Source organism: Mus musculus, chromosome 5 (assembly GCF_000001635.26).
Source record: "Mus musculus strain C57BL/6J chromosome 5, GRCm38.p6 C57BL/6J".
Lineage (NCBI taxonomy): Eukaryota > Metazoa > Chordata > Mammalia > Rodentia > Muridae > Mus > Mus musculus.
This window is the reverse complement of record NC_000071.6, coordinates 77365440-77385763: the sequence shown is the minus strand read 5'-3', so window position 1 is coordinate 77385763 and position 20324 is coordinate 77365440. Positions and strand designations below refer to the sequence as shown.

The 20324-nt window shown below is 45.3% G+C and overlaps 1 protein-coding gene across 2 annotated transcripts in view; it reads left to right on the top strand.

The window, feature by feature from the left end:
- Positions 1–20324, top strand: part of Igfbp7 (insulin-like growth factor binding protein 7) — a 58806-nt gene that overhangs the window by 22282 nt on the left and 16200 nt on the right. The window lies entirely within an intron of this gene.

The window sequence follows — 20324 nt, the reverse complement described above, 5'->3', positions numbered from 1 at the left end:
CACCCCTCACTTTTGCTGTTGGCATACAGAATATTTTGAAAACTTGGTCATCAGGACTACAACCCTGGAAGGTCAGTGTTTCTTCCCGTTGTACAGGGGAAGAAATCGAGTTGATGGTTCTTTCGTTCTCGTAGCTAGGAATTAGTTCAGATGCCCACCAAGCCCTTGGTCAGCTGTGAGGGGATGAGAAAGCTATGTCAAAGAGCCATTGCTCAGAAAGCAATGGGCATCTTGATAAGATGCAGGTTCTAGAGGCAAAGCTATTCTGGAATCCTGGCCCTGGTGCTGAAGTTCTGTGAGTCTGTGGCTGTTGCTTAACCAGAGCCCTTGCCTGTAAATACACCTATTAGGTTCTCGTGGGCATCCACAGAGGTGTGTGTGCAAGAGCATGAACTAACGCCTGCCATATCGTAAATTTATTACATGGTGCTGGGGACGGTATTATTCACAGCAGTGGTAAGTTTTATTGTTCACTTACTATTAGTGAGGAAAATCGTGGTCACAGAAAAAGCATGTCAGTACCAGAGTCCCCACTGAGCAGAAGCCACCTGGAAAGATCACATAGAACTTCGCCTTCTGGCTGTCTTCCCGTTAACTCTGTTTTGGTTTTTATATTAATATTTCCTTAGTGGAGAAAGAGGGCAAATCTCTTCTCTTTGTATGTATTTTCTGTTGCGCTTCGGAAGACTGGGGATTCAGTACAAAATTGATCTGCAGTCTGTCCCAGTGCTGGCTCCAGCCTCCCAGTGCCATGGTGCTTACTCTGTCAATTATTTGACTTTCTGAAGTGTGCCTACCCTGAAGAACCTCTGCTACGGAGGACTGTGTTAATGTGTAACACCGAGATAAGCAAAGCACCGCTCTTTTTATTGTCCTGTTTTTTTTCCATGCCCGTTCAGTTGGAAAACCGAAAATGGTTCTGTTTGCATCTCATCAAGCTCCGTTGAAAGACGGGGGAGAAAGGGTTTTTGCTAATGATGAGCATGGGAAGTTTTAACAACACAGGCCACAATGAATCACCTGCAGTTTGTTTTTCCTTTTTTTTCAATCCATCGCACAAACCAGCTTAGAGAGGTGATGGTATTGAACAAGCATCAAAGAAGAGCTGAGTAGCTGGGTGTTGGGTTTTGTAGATGGAAGGTGTGCACCTCAGTTTAAAAGACCTCAAGGTCAGTTTCTTCTCCCAAGTGGAAGGCAGCAATGGAAACCCACATTTAGGATGCACTCGCAAACATGAGCGTCTTCGGTAGAAAGCTTTCCGTTGGTCCACAAGCATCTGTGACTCCATGGGCAGGAGCCAGCTCTACTTGTGGGTAGGTTTCCCAGGTCAATAGGGGGAGGGAGGTAGATGGCATAACTGGTCCTCTGCACAGTGTGACTGGAACTTTCCATTGCTAGGGGAAACTCCCAGCTACCATCCAAGTGCATTTCTGAAATGCTTGACTGTGTCAGGGGCCCTGCAGGATGTGGGTTAGCCAGCCCTCCCTGGACAAGGTCAATGTTCAAAGCAAAGCTCAAAGGAATGTGGTATTGTTGGCTTAATAAAAAAAAATCCTTGAGTGCAAAACACGTATTTATATCACTGGCTCATCAAAGGTGCCTTGTAAAAGGTGAGGAAGAGATATCAATAATTCAGAATGAAGTTCCTAGAATTTAGAACTGTCTTGAAGACTGGGGGCAGGAAATGGATCTTTTGTCATGGTTTCTGTGGACCTCAAAGTCTGTTTGCATGTTGGTTAGTGCAGAGGCAGAGCTTTTGACTATTTAGGAAGTGTTACAACATAGTGGTTAGAAGCCTGGGTTCCAAGAGCCTGTTACCTAATTTTAATTATTGTTGCCCTTGTTGTTCTTACTGTTAAGACAGAATCCCATAAATCCCAGGCTGGCTTTGAACTCTTTTATGTAGCCAAGGATAATCTGAGCTGCTGACCCTCCTGCCTTTATCTAAGAGCTGGGATTACAGACCGGTGCTGGCTTGCCTTGGAACAAGGCATTTGTTCCCCTTAGCATCTCATCTTCCGTTACCAAGGCATGAAGCTTCTGTATAGAATTCACCCTCAGGCTGGTTCCAGAGTCAGTGTCAGGTGTGTTACCTGTGTACTTACCATGAAGTCCCTCCACCAAGAAAGGGCTGCTTAAATGTGTTCCGTGGCCTCATAAGGCATATTACATTACGACTGTGTGTCTTATTCTGCCTTGTTTCCTCTGTTTAAATCTAAAATGACTCTGGGAAGTGGTGGTTCATGTCTTTAATCCCAGCACTCAGGAAGCACAGACAGGTGGATCCCTGAGTTCAAGGCCAACCTGGTCTACAGAGTGAGTTCTAGCACAGCCAGGGCTACACAGAGAAACCCTGTCTCACAAAAAAACAAACAAAAATAAAAAATAAAAATTAATCTAGAGTGGCATGGTTAGAAGATTATTTGAGTTCTGTTGATCTTAAATAAATCATTTCATGGGGCTGGAGAGATGGTTCAGAGGTTAAGAGCACCAGCTGCTCTTCCAGAGGTCCTGAGTTCAATTGCCAGCAACCATATGGTGGCTCACAACCATCTGTAATGGGATCTGATGCCCTCTTCTAGTGTGTCTGAAGATAGCTAGTACAGTGTAGTCATACAAATAAAATAAATAAATCTTTTTAAAAAATCATTTCAGATACTAGTGAAAATGACCTTAAAATATCAAGTAATAACTCCTTTTTGGTATCAACCCATCTTTGATTGGATTTTTCATGAGATTATGAATAAAGTTTTTGAAGTTGTTTTCATCTGAGAAAAGTAAAAATTAAGACTTCATCCCTAAGAGAGGATCTGCATCTCTGCCCTGGTTACTTGTCTTCTTGCTGTGACCAGTTACATGACAGGAAGGGATTGAAGGGATCAGGGGATTTATCTCAGCCTGCAGCTTTGAGGGGGGATAGAGGCTATCAAGGTGGGGTCACATGGAGGCAGACACATGAGCTGGCTTGTCCCTCTGCAGCCAACAGGAAAGATGAAGCAGGTAAGGATCAGGGTGGGGCTATAAAAACCCAAGGCCTACCCATGTCAACCCCCCTTCCAGAGAGGTTTCATCCCCTAAAGGTCCCACAGCCTTCCCAAACAGCAGCACCAGCTGCTAGAAGACACAAGCCCTCAAGGGGTGTGTCATGTTCATATTGAAACAGCATCATTTCAGGTATATAAGGTACTTCGCACACGTCTCCCCCAGGTGCCTTGCCTGAAGCTAAACACCTGTGCTGCTTCCGTTGTACTTGTCATCCTCTAGCCTGCCGTTTCCGGTCTTCGCCTCATTCTTTGTTCATTTGTAACCTCTGCTGCGGACAACCACTGTAACCTCTGCTGACAACCTTGATCTCCCAGTTCTTCTACTTCAGTCCTGGGATCACAGGCATGTGCAACCTCACTCTGCCTAGTCTTGCACAGGACAGGAGCTATAAGACCAGACATATCAGTGTAGAACAGATAGAGGCTAGCCATGTTGACATGGACCAAGATGGCAGGAGTCTTTGTTCAGCCTCACTGATATCAGGGAATAAAGATGGAGTGACGGGTATGGGCCAAGGAAAGAACTTGCAAAGCTCTTTCAGAGTAGTTCAAGTCTCTGTGTATCTACTGCTGTTACAACGCATCAAAACCAGGGCAAGGCATAAGAAACTAATGAATTTGAGGCTCACTGCTCCAGGGGATTAGCGTCCATGAGCAGCATGGTTGTGGGAATCATGGCAGCAGACAGGCATGGCGCTGGAACAGTAGCTGAGAGCTCATGTCTGGCTCTACAAGCACAGAGCAGAGAGAGCCAACTAGGAATGGCATGTGGGTTTGAAACCTGAAAGCCTGCCTCTAACGAGACCACGCCTACTAATTCTTCCCAAGCCATTCTACCAACTAGGGACCAAGCATTCAAATGTATGAGTCTACGGGGTGGGGGAGGGGATGTTCTCATTCAAATGCCACAGAAACCTTCACTATATAAACAAAGAGATCTGTGGTATATACTGAGGAGTTTTGTTCCTCCAAATTTTGTATGCCAAGTCTTGGTTTTTTTGTGGTGTTTGCAGGTGAAGATTTGGGGAGGTGATTAATTATAAGAGCAGAGCCTTCAGGGATGGGATTAATATCCATGTCATGCCATATGAGGCTACAGCAGGAGGATGGCCATCTGCATCAGAGGTAAAGCTCTTGCCAGTAAGTCAGCCATTTCCTGCACAGTGACCTTGTACCTCTGAGCCTCCAGAACTCTGGCAAACTTCTTCTGTGTAGTTGATGGCATAGATGCCAAGGCTAACTAAAGCAAGACCTTTGGCCGAAGATTTTCATGTGCCATTCCTAAGTAGTCCGGTAGGACGTCTGGAAATGGAATTCCATCTGTGTGGGAACAAGCCCATTTGGACGATCCATTACAGATACACACAGGTGTGTGGGACGAGCAACAGTTAAGTCAGCTGTGGGAATCCGAGGGCTCCTTTATCGTCCCCTCATTACTGTCATGTCCACCCACTATATCAGATGTGGGCATGGTTTGGACTTTTTTTGTTTTTCCATTCATCAAATGTCCGTTAACTTCTTCAGCTGCCATACTGACCTCTCCACTCCCTTAGAGGCATTTGTTTGCTGTTGGGCTTTTTTTTTTTTTTTTTTTTTAATGTATTTGCTTCACGGAAGCCTTGTGCTCTTTTTAAGGTTTTATGGTTAGCATGCAGAAATCTCATTAGATACGCACTTTAACATAATACTTGGCAACTAGGCATCTGACCGTGTTTTAGTTCATTAGTCTGGAAAACCTCCGCAGGCTTGGAGGACCAGGCTTTCTGCTGTGGATGGGGGGGCTTTGATCATGCCTGCAGGGTTCAGGGTTTACTTTAAAGCGTGTTAGGGGAGGAGAAGCAGGTATCCTAAACTTTTTGCAAAATAAAAATAACCCTGACTGAGAAACTTGGGGTTCTGTGATTCTGTGGTTATCATCCCCATCTTTTGAAGACAGAGCTCATGTTAACACACGGTCTCCTGCGCCGGGCAGGAGGTTAGTTAAACAGCCTCTACCAGATCACAGACCCCGTTCTGATGATCCTAATGAGGTTGGACTCCTCAAAGCCATGTTCATCTCACTGTGGATAAATGGATTCAAGTCTTATCCATGGGCCTTTAACTTGCAACTTTGAATTTGCAAACTCTCAAATTCCTTCAACGCCGCGGTGTACAGAGAAGGCTATGAATAGCAGGATTGCTTATTTTTAAAGGAAGATGTCTGCGGGCAAAGCACCGGGCTTTGAAACGTGATTAGTCAAGCATCCGGTCAGCTCGATGTTCCCCACTGAACATTGTTTCCCATTGCGTTCCAATCAGATTCAATGTCTGTCACACAAAACGTGACACGACTCTGAAGACGCCTGCACTTGAGCTAGATAATGGTCTGTTGTTTTAATAGATGTGATATCAAATTAAATATAATTCAAAATGTTGAAGCATGATGGTATTTGGGTGCTGGTAAGTGGGTTTCGTGTAAATATCTCCCCACCATGAAATCTGTTTGTTTGGTTAATTGGTCGTTTGGTTGGTTGGCTTTTTTTTTTTTAAGTTGAAATATTCCAAAATAAGTAAGCTGCTGAAAAGGAGTTTATAGCACTGAGTGTGAGGTATATGACACACCCCTAGTTCCAGCACATGGGAGGTTGAAGCTGTCAGATCTTGAGTTCAAAGACAGCCTGGGCTACCAGGTGAAGCCTTCTCTGAATGAGGGGCTGGGATATGCACGCTTGTTTGAATGGTAAAAAAAGAACTAAGCCCAGGGCTGAGCTGGGCAAGGGTGACGTCAGTCCCTGGTGATGGGCTGTGTGTTCCACGCCGGGGAGAGGACCAGGTCTGGAGTGCAGTGCGGCTTGCCTAGATGAGAAACAGAGCCCACATGTGCTTTCCCCACACTCTCAGAGGGAGCAGAGAGGATGGAAGGAGGGTGACTTAATCCGCTTTCTGTTGCTAATAGCACATTACTACCAAGCAGTAAGTTATAAAGAAAACAGATCTGTTTTCGCTCGTGGTTATGGAGCAAGGTCAAGGGACCACATTTAATGGTGACCTTCTGGCCGGCCACGTCCCAAAGTGGCACTACGCATCGCATGGAGAGGTATGTGAGCCACCAGAGATCTAGCCAGCCTGGCTTTTATAGCTGACCCGCTTAAAATAACCCATTAACCCACTAATCCATAGGGCATGAATGGGTCAGACCACTCGTGGGGGCAAAACTCAAATTGCTTCATAGAGGTCCCAGCCCTTCTCACTTAGTAACTCAAAATGGGGATTGAACTTCAGCTTGAGCTTTGGAGAGAACAAACCATATTTCAGTGAAGCAGAGGCGAGAATAATACACCGGGTTTGCTCTGGACTAGAAGTGCAGTTTACAAAGAGGTAAACAGGATGATAAAAAGGTAAAAACCTGTTCCATACTAACCATCACAAGCAAAATTTTGAAAATCATTGTGGCCCCCTGAAATCTACTGTAGGGTGACCAGAGCCAACCTTTCTACTGAGTTGAACACAGAGCTTATGGGCCAGGGACATAATGGCTCAGCACGTGGGTTTGAGAGCCCCAACCCACACAGGGGACCACCCAGGGGAAACATGAAGAGTCCAGCTTCCCTTGCACAGTGTTGAGGGGGCCAGAGTTGCTTAATCTAAGCCTACAGTGGTCAAGCAAACTTTCATTAGCACAGATGGGGTAGACATGCAAGCTGGGGTGGAAGGCTCTGCTTGATGGACCAGCCTGCTCTCCTGACACAGATAGGATGCTCTTGATGGATGAATGGTCACCATAGCAGCAAGGAGTAAAGGGTTGGGTCAGAATCAGCTTCCCAAAGGCCACATCAGGAAGAGTGTTCTTTGCAAAAGTTAGTGTTGTATGCTCCCCAAGTATGGTAAAACACATACACACACACACACACACACACACACACACACACACATATGTGAAGAGAATCCATCTTCAATGAGCTGGCCCCGTGGTAGCTTTCTTGAAATGGAAGAGTAGTGTCTTCAACTCTCCATCACCAGATTGATGACATTTGTCTTTCAAGGTTAATCCTCCCTCCCTCATATATGTGTGTGTGTGTTTTTCATTGAACCTAGAGGAAAGGCTGTCTGTCACTTTGGACCAAAATATTCTCTTGCTATTCCTTAAACTGATGTACATTCAGATGTAGAGCACGTGCTCACAGGTCCTGGGGGCTTTATCAACATGAGGTACAAGGTGTATTCAGAGCAGAAGACCTATCAAGAGTTGTAAAATGACCCGAGTTGGGAGAATCCATCTTCAATGAGCTGGCCCCGTGGTAGCTTTCTTGAAATGGAAGAGTAGTATCTTCAACTCTCCATCACCAGATTGATGGCATTTGTCTTTCAAGGTTAATCCTCCCTCCCTCATGCACACTATGCAAGCACTTTACCATTATAGCACACCCCCACATACACTCCCCCCACCCCGCCCACACTCCTGGCCAGATGGAAAAATACCTGATGGTCCCATGAGTCAGTGCTCACCCCCGGTTCCCCCAACTGGTGAGCTGACTTATACATTCTAAACAGAAAACAGAAGTTTTCTTACGTAAGTGCTTGGTTTTTTATTTTACATGTTTGACTTGAAAAGCATTATGGTTCAAGCCTGCACTGGGAAGGTAGCCTGGGGCACCCATCATGTCTAGCCAGAGGAAAATGTAGAAGAGTGATTTGGAACACATGTCTCCTACAATTAATATTTTTTTAATGGTTTGCACTTATTTCTGTCCCCAAAGAGATTTGCTAAATGCTATCTTCAGCGGGAAAATGTGCTTTCTCCGATTTGTTAGACGGAGTGGAAGTGCACAGATAAACAGAATCTGTTATGCTAATGAACAATCTGACTTTTAAATCTTTTTTATTATTATTATTATTTCTTGATTAGATGGAGGAGGCAATGGTAGAATCATCAAATGTAGCATGAGTCCTTTTTTTTTAAATTTAAGCCAGCCTCTTTATGAAACCTCGTGTGTCTCTGTGTGTCTACACACACACGCACACACACACACACACACACAGAAAGAGAGAGAGAGAAATGTCTATACACACACACACATATATACACATACATATGGAGACCAGTGTCTATACACTCACACATATACATACACATATACAGATGAGTGTCTATACACACACACATATACAGCCACATATGGAGGCCAGTGTCTATATACACACTCATATACATACACACATATGGAGGCCGGAGATTGATATAGGATGTCTTCCTCTGTTGCTCACGACCATAATCACCCCTGAAACAGGGTCTCTCATTAAACCTTGAGCTCCCTGATTGACTAAACTGTCTGGCTAGTAAGGCCCTTGGTTTGTTTTGTCTCTACCACCCCAGGATTGGCATCACAGACACATGCATCCACACCTAGCTTTGTGTGTGGGTGCTGAGAAACCTCAACCTCAGGTCCTTATGTTCATACAGCAGGCCAACACTCTCCCCAGAACTACTTCCCTGAAAATACTTTCTATGAGAGTCCAGTCAGCTTTTTGAGAGAGACCATGGCATAATGTCGTAAAGTCCCTGTAGACAAGCTGCTGTGAGCTGGTGTCAGAGCACTGCTGCTAAGTATCTCCTGATGGGCTTTGTTGTGAGGGACTGTAAACAGCCTAGAAATAAGAAATCTTAATACAGATGTCCCTCAGCCCCCACAGGAATCAGAATATCAATGCGAAAGATGCTCAGGGCGCTTTTATAAAATGGTATTATTTATACATCCCTGCAGTTTATATCATCTATAGTTTACTTACCCTATCATGATCTAAATTGTACAAAGAGTAGGTATACTATATGGTTTGAGATTCAAAGTCAACAAGCATAAGCCAGATGTGGTGGGGTCTGCCCACGACCCCAGCCAACATCCAGGAGTCAGATGCAAGATCATTGAAAGTTCAAGGACATCTTGTCTACAAGATCTAGTTTCAGGCCAGTCAGAGCTGTATAGAAAAACCTTGTCTTGAACAAAAACAAAATGATTCTATACATATTCAGACATGGTATCGTGTAACAGATTAATCCCACTATTCCTTAAAGTACAAATACAAGACTAGCAAGACACCAATGCCCCTTCCATTTCTGTGGGCTGCTTAAACTTATGGATGCTCATGACCAAGGCTTGTGCTTTGTGAATCCTGGGCAGTATGTTTCAGCTCTTTCTTTTTTTCTTTTTTAAGATTTATTTATTCCATTCATGTGAGTACACTGTCGCTGTCTTCAGACACACCAGAAGAGGGCATGGGATCCCCATTACAGATGGTTGTGAGCCACCATGTGGTTGACTGGGAATTGAACTCAGGACCTCTGGAAGAACAGTCAGTGCTCTTAACCACTGAGCCATCTCTCATGCCCCCTTCAGTTCTTTTTAATATAATGAATTATATAACTTAAAGCATTGTGGAATGAAGAGTACAAACATGTCAAGAACATCCTAGAAATGTATATCATTATGATCAGTGCACACAGCTCGTTGGAGCTAGACCATCATAGTCACAAAATGCTAACTGCCCATCTGTGGGGACCTCATGATAATGTGTGATAGGCATAATCTCCTTTTTGTGTTGCTCTTGATTTTATGGTGAGTCTGGAGGAGAACTTTATGATCAAAAAACAAAAGAAAAAAATCTCCATTATTCCTAAAGAGATTACAGTTATTAATTAAGGGAGACAGACCTCCAGCTGTGGTGGGGAAAGTTCAAAGATGTATTAGTTATTTACTACTACATAACAAATTAGTTCAAACTTTAGAAGCCTAAAACAACAATAAATATTCATTATCTCAGGCTTTTCCTCCCGGTGGGCCTAAACTTTGGAATAGCTCAGCTTCACCGTCCTGGCAGTGGTTGTCTAATGAAATGGTCAAAATGTCAGCCAGGGAGCTAGAGAGTTGGCTGAGTCAGTGCAGAGCCTGCCACACAGCCTGAGTTTGGATCCACACTGCTCTCCCGTGGCAGCTAGGATCCCAGAGCCAGGAGGGGAGGGGAAGAGACAAGCAGATTCCTAAAGCCCCTGGGGCAGTCAGTCTAGCCTTTCGAAGAGCTGTAAGCTCACTGGTAGACTCTACCTCAAAATGCAATGGAATAATACCAAGGGATATACCTAAAATCATTCTCTGGCATCCATACATGTGGCTCCCCTGCATGCACATATACTTGCACCTTCACATGTATGCACACCATACATACACATACACATACATATACATACATACATACATACATACATACATACATACATACATAGAGAGATTGATTGATTAGCTGACTGATTGGTTGATTTATTGATTTCAGCCTAAGTCTTGGATTGCTGGCATGGTGCTGTCGTGAGTACTTAGTCCCTTGCCAAATAGACTTCTCACTTGTCATTCCTAAGAATTGGTACAGGGTGGCAGCCTCCTCCTGGATCATGGGATCCCACATAAAGCAACAGGGAAGCTGCAGCACCATTTATGACCTAGTCTCAGAAGTCACACATCGCCACTCACACACATTCTGTTCAAGTGAGTCACTAGAATAAGTCCCCATAGTCAAGGGGAACAGAAATAGATTCTACCTAAAAAGGAAGTCAGTTGACAATCAGATGGGAAACCAACACGGCAGATGGGACAAATGGGACTTGGGTCAGATGCTGTAGTGGTACTGGGGAAGAAAGTTCACAGAGTGTCAACACAAACTCACATCTGTGTCAGTGCAGGGGCTGATGGAGTCATAGCAGGAAACCAGGCTAACAACTGACTTTCTAACACTCGAGAGCTATTAACCAAGACACTGGAGCAGAGAGAGAAATCAAGAAGGGATTTACCATGGCCCCTTCTAAGCATTTACACACACACACACACACACACACTGAAATAAGTATGCCCAAAAAATGTGAGCAGTCTTACATTCTTCATATATCTATCACAAGAGCCAAATTATGGAAACAGTCTCAGTTTTAATCAGCAGATAAAAGAGGCTTTGTTTAAAAAAAAAAAAAGGTATATATGCACAAGGGAATAGTATTCAAGTTTTAAAGGGAAGGGAAATTTCTATTTTTAACAGCATGTATAGAATTATAGACCACAGTGGAGAGTGGAATAAGCCAAGCCCAGAAAAATGTGGCATGTTCTCAGTTCTATGTAGGATCCAAAACCATCAAAACCAAAGAAGCAGAGTGCAAAGAATAGTGGAACCTGTGGCCAGGTGGGGATGCTGTGGAAAGGGATGAAGGAGGCTCAAGGGCACAGAAGCTCAATTAAACAGGAGTGATTTGTTTTAGCAAACTGTGCAATGTGGCGGATATAGCAAACAAATAATAGTGTATTGTATACTTCACCACTAGGAAGAGACTAGACTTCAAATGTCCTCACCACACTAGGTAGGTAGGTAGGTAGGTAGGTAGGTAGGTAGGTAGGTAGGTAGGTAGGTAGATAGATAGGTAGATAGATAGATAGATAGATAGATAGATAGATAGATAGATAGATAGATAGATAGATAGATAGATAGATGATAGAGATGATGGATGGATAGAGATACATGATAGATAGATAGATAGATAGATAGATGGATAGATAGATAGATAGATAGATAGATAGATAGATAGATAGATAGATAGGTGATAGAGATGATGGATAGAGAGATACATGATATGTAGATAGATAGATAGATAGATGATAGATAGATAGATAGATAGATAGATAGATAGATAGATAGATAGATAGTAGATAGACAGACTGATGGGATAAGAATTTGAAGTGATAAAAATACTCATTGGCTTGGCTTGGTTTTACTCATAAATTATAATATCACATTTATCCCGTAAGTACATACAGCTATAATTTGTCAAGTTGCAGTTAAAGCATGCACCCACAGGAAGGAAGGAAATCATTCAAAGATATGTCAGAGATTTCCTGCACCCAGGAGTTAGCCAGAGAGGAGCGACGTTGAAGGAGTGGCATTGACCGGTGAGAGCCAGGCCTCTAAAAGTGATCTTTCCCAGGCAGATCTTCACTTGCAGTTGCTGAACACCCTTTCCCAATGGAACCATTACCAACTCTGTGGGGAGCTGCTCAGAATCCAGCTGCACGCTTCTGGCACGGGGAGGAGGCTGACCTCTTGGTACATCTATCTCCGGATGGACCTGCCAATTAGAAAATGCTTGCCTGGTGGCACTCCAGGACTCTACAATAAAGAGTGAGCCTCATCCTTGTTGTGGGGTCAGTCCAGGGATGGTGTGAAGATTGTTCTCAACTGCCTACCTTACTGGATTAGAAAACACCTGAGAGAGCCGGGCGTGGTGGCGCACGCCTTTAATCCCAGCACTCGGGAGGCAGAGGCAGGCGGATTTCTGAGTTCGAGGCCAGCCTGGTCTACAGAGTGAGTTCCAGGACAGCCAGGGCTACACAGAGAAACCCTGTCTCGAAAAACCGAAAGAAAGAGAGAAAGAAAGAGAGAAAGAAAGAAAGAAAGAGAGAAAGAAAGAGAGAAAGAAAGAGAGAGAGAGAGAAAGAGAGAAAGAAAGAGAGAAAGACAGACAGACAGACAGACCTGGGAGGTTGATAAAGCATGTTTGCAGCTCCATCTGGGCATTTCCAGAAACCATTAGATCATGCAAGCGGTGGCCCAATCAGGGCTAATCCCTTGATAGAGTTCTAAGATGACAGCATTGCTAGAAGGTGATTCATCTTCGGGGGCCTTTGGAGGAAGTAGCTTAATGAGATGGAATCTTCCCCAGGCCACTGTCTTTATGTCCTTTCCTCTACTTACTGTTCACCAAGAAGCCTCCATCATGTGACCCCGTTACCATGGTGATCTGCTTGCAACCAAGGGGCGGAGCAACCACGGGCTGCACAATATGCCAACATAAACCCTTCCTCCCTTAAATTGTCCTCTCTAGTATTTTTGGTCTCGGGATGAGGAGAGTTAACTGTGTTCTCTCCAGAGCCTCTTTCCCAAGCTTCCTCAACTACCCTTCTCACCGCAGTTTCCTCAACTGCCCTTCTCACCGCAGTTTCCTCAACTGCCCTTCTCACCGCAGTAAACTGAGTTATCTTGCTGGGGGATCCCTGTCCTTGAACCCATCACCTGCTTTCCAGCTCTCTTGCCAGAGAACACAGGAAGATATGTTTTGCTTAGTGTGCGTTTTTTGGAAAGCTTTTCCTCTTTGTTTTTTCTATCTCAGACACATGTGGGCAAGCCAGCAACTGGAAACGGGACTGAGACAAGCCCGGAAGTATGGGCTGAGGTCACTTGGGAAGTTTCTACTCAGGACTGTTTGTGATGTTCTCGAATTCCAGAGCAGGCTGCACTTTTCCAACCCGAAGCTCAGGAGAATTGGGGAAATCACTCACCCAGACCCTCAGTTATCTTATTTGTCCGTGTTTCATCCATGCAAACTGGAATTCTTTCCAAGCTGAGTCTGGCAGCTGACCATCCGCCTAGGAGCACAGGGTGGGATGCTTCATGGCTATCCCCAGCACATTTCTGCTCTCCCAGTCGCTATGCTGTCTGGACGGCCTCAGAGTAAAGATAGGTGAGGTTCCTGCGGGGTTGTTAATCAAATCAAGGAGACGAGTTCATATAGCCCACTGGTTCCTTTTCTCCATCATCTTCAGATGAGCTTAGGCAAATGTGTGAGCCTTTGACCCTCATCTGGCCAAAGAAGGTTTGGGCAGGATGGAGTTGAGGGCCCCTCCAAATCTAAAGTTCATTGACTTCATGGTACTTTCTTACTGAGATTTATTTATTTTGCGTATATGAGTGTCTCACTCAGATGTATATCTGGGCACCATGTGTGTTCCTGTTGTTGGCAGTGGTCAGACGAGGTCACCAGACCCCCTAGAGCCGAGGATGATTGTGACCTGCCATATGGGTTGAACCCAGGTGACCTCTAATGTTCACATCTTACATGTTGACTAAAATAGGAACAATCTGCTATAGAGCAAGTCTTTAGCTTTGTCTTCTGGGTTGTATCTAAACTTTTAAAATGAGATTGCTACTTTTTTTTTTCTGCAAACAACAAACACTTTTAATTGCTGACCTATCTCTCCCGCCCTGACACCATGGCAATTTAAAGAACATGAAGACAAAGCTTAGTGTATGGGTGAGTGATATTGTGTTTTCCTTGCATGCATGTAGCCCTGGGTTCAATCTCCAGCCCAGTTAAAAACAGATCAACAGCTAGGCACGGCGGTGCATGCGTTTAATCCCAGCACTCAGGAGGCAGACGCAGGTGGATCTCTGAGGTCAGCCTGGTCTAACACAGTGAGTTTGAGGACAGCCAGGGCTACAGAGAGAAACCCTGTTTGAAAAGCCAACACAAACAAGTGAAAATTAAAGTATAAACAGGAAATTGCTGCTTTCCCACGAGCAGAGAATCTTTCTTTCTTTCATCACCTACTCCACCAGCAAGGCCTGCTCCTTTAGAGCAAGCTTCCCCCGTGTTAGATCATCCACAGAGGAGTCTCTGGTGTTGGGAGCCTGAAGTAGACGGGCTTCGCTTAAAAATCCTAGTACTTGGGAGGCAGAGGCAGGTGGATTTCTGAGTTCAAGACCAGCCTGGTCTACATAGTGAGTTCCAGGATGGTCACAGCTATTCAGAGAAACCCTGTCTCAAAAAAACTTGCTGTCTTGTTGACAGCTTTGTATAACTTGTCTTGCCAGTTGTATCCCCAAATCCATCTTTTCCAGATGTGCACTTCTGCACTTTATTCAGTCGATGCTCCAGACTCCTTTCTAGTCTCCACTACCAGACCGACTAACCAGTGACCTCCAATGTTCACATCTTACATGTTGACTAAAATAGGAACAATCTGCTATAGAGCAAGTCTTTAGCTTTGTCTTCTGGGTTGTATCTAAACTTTTAAAATGAGATTGCTACTTTTTTTTCTTTTTTTTTCTTTCTTTTTTTTTTTTTTTTGAGATTGCTACTTTTCTAAAACACATGTTTTTTCCTTAATGGATGACCTGTTAGTATAAGCATAAAAACAAAGATTCAGCAGTTCTAACCATTTCAGGGCTCTCCTTGAGAGCTGACTCAGCAGCCCGGGAAGGGCAAGCCCCAACATTCACATATTGTACCTACAAACAGTTGAGGACCAGTTCATAAGTAGGTCACAATTAATCAAAATCTCTGCACTTGAAACTCTCCCAAATGCTAAAACATGCCGGTGCAGAAACTACAGAATATCATAGTGGCCGCTAGCTGGTTTTATATAACCTGGAGCCCTACAAGGTCGTTTTTAATAAGGAACAGCCAGGAAAACCTGCTTCTTGGAGTGACTCCTGAACTCATACTGTTTAAACCTTCCATGAACTAAGCCAAGTGCGCATTCTGGTAGAAGCTGCTTTTCTGATGCTCAGGGGTTTGGTGGTTATCCCTGGTGTGCAGGGATGAGACTCAGGAAGAAACTAGAGAGAACAAATTGCCTGTGCCACCAGCACTGGGGCTCCAATCTAGTGGGAGGACAGGAAGGAGGCCCCGGTTCTGAGCAAGGTTGGTATAGAAACGCAAAGTGGAAGCGTCGAGGGAGATAACGGTTTTGGTGTCAAACAAAAATCAAGGCGAAACTGAAAGGGTATGTAGAAATTAACCTTGGAAAAAGGAGGTGAATGTTCTAGAAAAAGACTGGAATGTGCAAAATTCAGGGGCTGGGAAGAGCAAGACATGTGTAAGAAACCAGGGGAGTTCGCTGTGGCTGAGCTCATAGTGGGGGACGGGCGTGACAAGGCAGGAGGTCAGGAGGGTCCTCGGGATCAGATCAGACTGATCTGCACTTTGTAGGTAAATAAGTAGTTCAGGAGAACAGAACTGCCCCTTTCCTAGTGGTCAGACAGGTGACAGTGTAAGCCAGACAGCTATACCAAAAACATTCTTGCTTGTTTCGTTTTTTTTTTTTTTTGCTTTTTTGAGACCAAATTGGCCACCAACTCATGACCTTTCTGCTTTAGCCTCCTGGAGTGCTGTGGCTACAAGCATGTACGACCACACACAGTCGAATGTTTTTACATCTACTGTAGAGGAGCCCCAGACAGTCTGTCTGTATTACAGTTGCCTGTACACTTGTCTATCCATGCTTCCTGGATTTCAGTCCTAGGTAGAAGCCAACACCCTCCTACCCCGTTGTGTCAACACACCACTTGGTTCATGGCAGACCCAGATGGACTCTTCGCCTCCCACATAGATTTAATTGCCTAAGACCACACAGTACTGAAATTTGATTTACTCAGTGTGCTAACCAGACTTTTTATTTGCTGTGACAAACACCTAAGAGACACAGTTTAAAGAAGAAAAACTTGTTTGGGCTCTGATATCAATCTTTCGTTAGCTGGTTCCTTGTTTCTGGGCCATGGTGAGGCAGTGCATCGTGCAGAAAGGGCACTGTAGAGGGAATCTGTCCCCCATATAGTGGCCAGAAAGCTCCCTTTATCTTTTATCCTTTGTGGAGTATTCTTGGGTTTTCTTCTAGTTTCCTAATAGAACTTATCATTCCTTCTATAGGAAGGAGCCAGGGTTAAGACATGTTTCAACCAGGTCCCAATAACGTCTCCTTCTTCTAATATACACCACCTACAGACCTTCACCTATGAACCTGAGGGGATGGCTGTCCCCAAACCATAGCACATGGCACTCCCTCCACTGTCACATCATTTTCTATAGATGTCTCCCTCTCTCTCCCTCCTCCCTCCCCCCCTCTCTGCATTCCTTAACTCCCTGTGTTTCTGTCTCTCTGTGCTCTGTGTGTGTGTGTCTGTGTGTGTGTGTGTGTCTGTGTGTGTGTGTGTCTGTGTGTGTGTGTGTGTGTGTGTGTGTGTGTGTGTGTGTGTGTGTGTCTGCTGTCTCTATGTCTCTATCTCCAGGGTTTACTCTGTAACTCTGGCTGATCTGGAACTTGCTACATAAACCAGGCTCCCCTCCAATTCCAAGATTCACCTACACGTAAAGCTGTGATCAATATCATCTTGATACTTAAAGCTGGCCAGCTTACCTGAACTCACAGATCTATCTGTTCTTTGTCCCCGTGCCCCGAGATTCCTAAAAGGACCACATATCTTACTGAAGAGATTCCCTGAGAATGTACCCAAGAGAACTGAAGCTACAACTTCAAGAGTTTGGAGAATATTTGAATCCCCTGTGTTTATAACAGAGTTTCCCCTTATCTGTGTGGCTGTTCTAAAAAAAAGGAGAAAGACACGTGAAATCCCTCTGTCTAATGAGGAAATTATTTTACTTAAACAAAGCAAAAATGCTCCAAGGTTAATGATGGTGTTTGCTGTAGCAGGAAACCCTGCAGAGAAAGGGCCGGCCGCCAAGAGGAACCTCAGGCACACCTGGCATTTGGGCTAATTTGCATTTTGTTGTTCCCGGTCCTTCTAAAAGTACAGCATCCAGCTAGGCCTGGTGATGCAGGCCTGTAAGCTCACACACTCTCTGGAGGCTGAGACAAGAAGATTGAAGGTTTAGGACCGCCCTGGGCTACAAACTAAATTCAAGGCGCTCGGAAAAACTTTTTCCTCATTGTGACAAAACACATAAGGAGATGACAGTGGCGCACAAGACAAGTGCACAGCAGCATTCTTCATTTGTCCCCAAGACCTATCCAAGAAGAGTTAGCCTCAAAAGAAAAACAAAACTTTCTCTTCCAAGTTAAGCCTCAGAAACAACAGTAGAAAATACAGAACGCGGAAGAAGAAATGCTAAATCCCGCTAGGAAACTGGGAGAAAAGCCCAGAACACTTCAGCAAAGAGTAGAAAACAAGGGTGACTTGGGGCGGATAACTGAGAGCTTCTGGGTCTGTGGTCATGACAGAACGACGACACAGAAAGTAACCAGAGGGCATGGGGCTGGGGTGGAAAACCACAGAGAACAGGGAGGGCTCAGTTATGCGCGGCTGATTCATGTCTGGGGTTGTCTGCCAAGCAGTTGTAAGCATGGAGGTCCTAGCTGAGACAGAGGCTAAGGCCTGCCGGGTAAAACCATCAGCCAGTGCAGTGGCTGAACGCCGGTTTAGCAAGGGCTGTAAACCACCGTGCCCCCAGGAGCCTGACCCCCCTCTGCAGCACACCTTGCTCCTTTCAAAGCCAGAAGGTGTCCTGGCAGGCCACCTGACAAGGAAGGAACAGAGAGGGGAGCGGGGATACCATGAGTAACACCCATATACTCGCAAGGGAGAAACCCCATCTAGAGATGGAATCCAGAGTGGGAGTCAAGAGAGCAGCAGTGGGGCAGAGTGGGATAGCCAGAGAACCAGTGACTCTAACTCACAAAACTAGAAAAAGAAAAAATGGTCAAGAAGGAGACTCAGAAATATCAGTGAGTTCACTGCTTGTAATAAGGAGGGGCAGTGAGCCACTGTCCGCTGTGCCTGGACAGGTTAAATAAACCAGCCAGAAAGGGCCTTGGGGCTGTGGCCAAGTTTCCATACCATTGACACAGAGCTGGCTCCCTGAGGTATCCCCATCACCCCAGGGACTACTTAGTGGTACTAAGTACTAAGTGGTACTTAGTGCTTCTTGCCCAAAGCTGCAGCAAGGACCATTCTTACTCTCAGTCATCCCTTCCCTCCTCCCTTCCATCTTCCTACCTGTCTTCCTCTCCAGTTACTGCCTGCCCTGCCCTCAATTACAATCTTCCAGGGTCAGAACCAACGAGAACGGGGCATGTGGCCTAAGTTCCCATGTATTCTGGATGCCTGGAAGAGAGTCCAATGTGCAACTGAATTGTCGCCCACTGGTGAAGATACAGTGGGATGTTTATGGTTGGAGCTTCCCCTGTGGGCCCTTCCAGAGGCCACACAAACTCTGCTAACAGATTCTATTGCACACTCCAACTCTGAGGGCTGCTTCTAGAGCTGTTAGCCTGTAAGCTTAGGAACCCACGGGTGTTCCTAAAGTACAGATCTCTCTCCTGGCTGATCCAATCCTCAGAATGCCAAAAACCTTCATCCTTTCCTGAAGGCCCATTGTTCTCAGCTCTGTGAGATTCCTGTAAATTCAGACTTTGCCCTTCTTCAGTCTTTGAAAATCTTCCAGCCACTTAAACAGTTCAACCTGATGATGCTGAGAGCCCTCTGGGAGGCCCGTACGTATTTCCCCCCAGGGAGGACATCTATTTGTAACCAGCCTGCAGCCTTTATTGGGCAGAGCAGAGCCTGTTCTGAAATGGGCAAGCCTCCAGAGCAGAGAGTTCCCCCTCCACAGCGGGATGAGGAAGTCCGTCCAGGTGCCAGAGGGTTCCCGGATGCCTGCGGATGTTCATTTGGAGAATGGGGCTGCCATAGACTTGTGGATGTGGAGTTCTGGGAGCTCCCTAGCTAGCTAGCCTTTAGACATCCGAGAATTGGGAAGGACTGTCTGCCTGGCTTGGCCTTCCTGTGGAAATTTCCCCTAAGCAGTTCTGTGCTTGCGGAATAGGAAAAAATGATATCTTAGCACCTTGGATTTATGGTCAGTCATCGTCCAGGCAGGCCAGGCCTGTGATTTCCAAGGCTATGTTAATATGAGTAAGAAACACCCAGGTAACTAGGGAGTTTCCCCTCAGAAAGACACACTTTAAAGTCAGTTCTTCATCTGTGTACATCAAATAACACCCAGCCTAAATGAACGTGTACGGACATTAGTCAGCCACGGGTTAGGCCGGTAGTTAAGGACTCCGACTTGATGGGGTCTGTGCTGAATAGTTTAACTCACCACTTGGCGAGGTTGCAACAGAGGCCTGTTGGGGCTCATCCACCCTCCCAGAGGGACTTCATGCCTCACTTACCTGAACATGCCTTGTTTGACTTAACCCTCAGACCGCATGTGACAGAAGCATCCTTAGGGTGGGCTCAGACCCATCTAGAACATTCTGCAGTAGGTTGAGGGGACAGACTCCGAATTGAGACCTTTTATTCAGACTGGACCTTGTTCTTGTGCTGAATCCACACAAGAAAGGGGAAGATAATAAGAAAATGCCTGAGACTATGCCGGGGCCTAGCAAACACAAAAGTGGATGCTCACAGTCAGCTATTGGATGGATCACAGGGCCCCCAATGGAGGAGCTAGAGAAAGTACTCAAGGAGCTAAAGGGGTCTGCAACCCTATAGGTGGAACAACAATATGAACTAACCAGTAACACCAGAGCTCTTGACTCTAGCTGCATATGTATCAAAAGATGGCCTAGTCGGCCATCAGTGGAAAGAGAGGCCCATTGGTCAAGCAAACTTTATATGCCTCAGTACAGGGGAACGCCAGGGCCAAGAAGTGGGAGTGGGTGGGTAGGGGAGTTGGGGGGGGAGGGTATGGGGGACTCT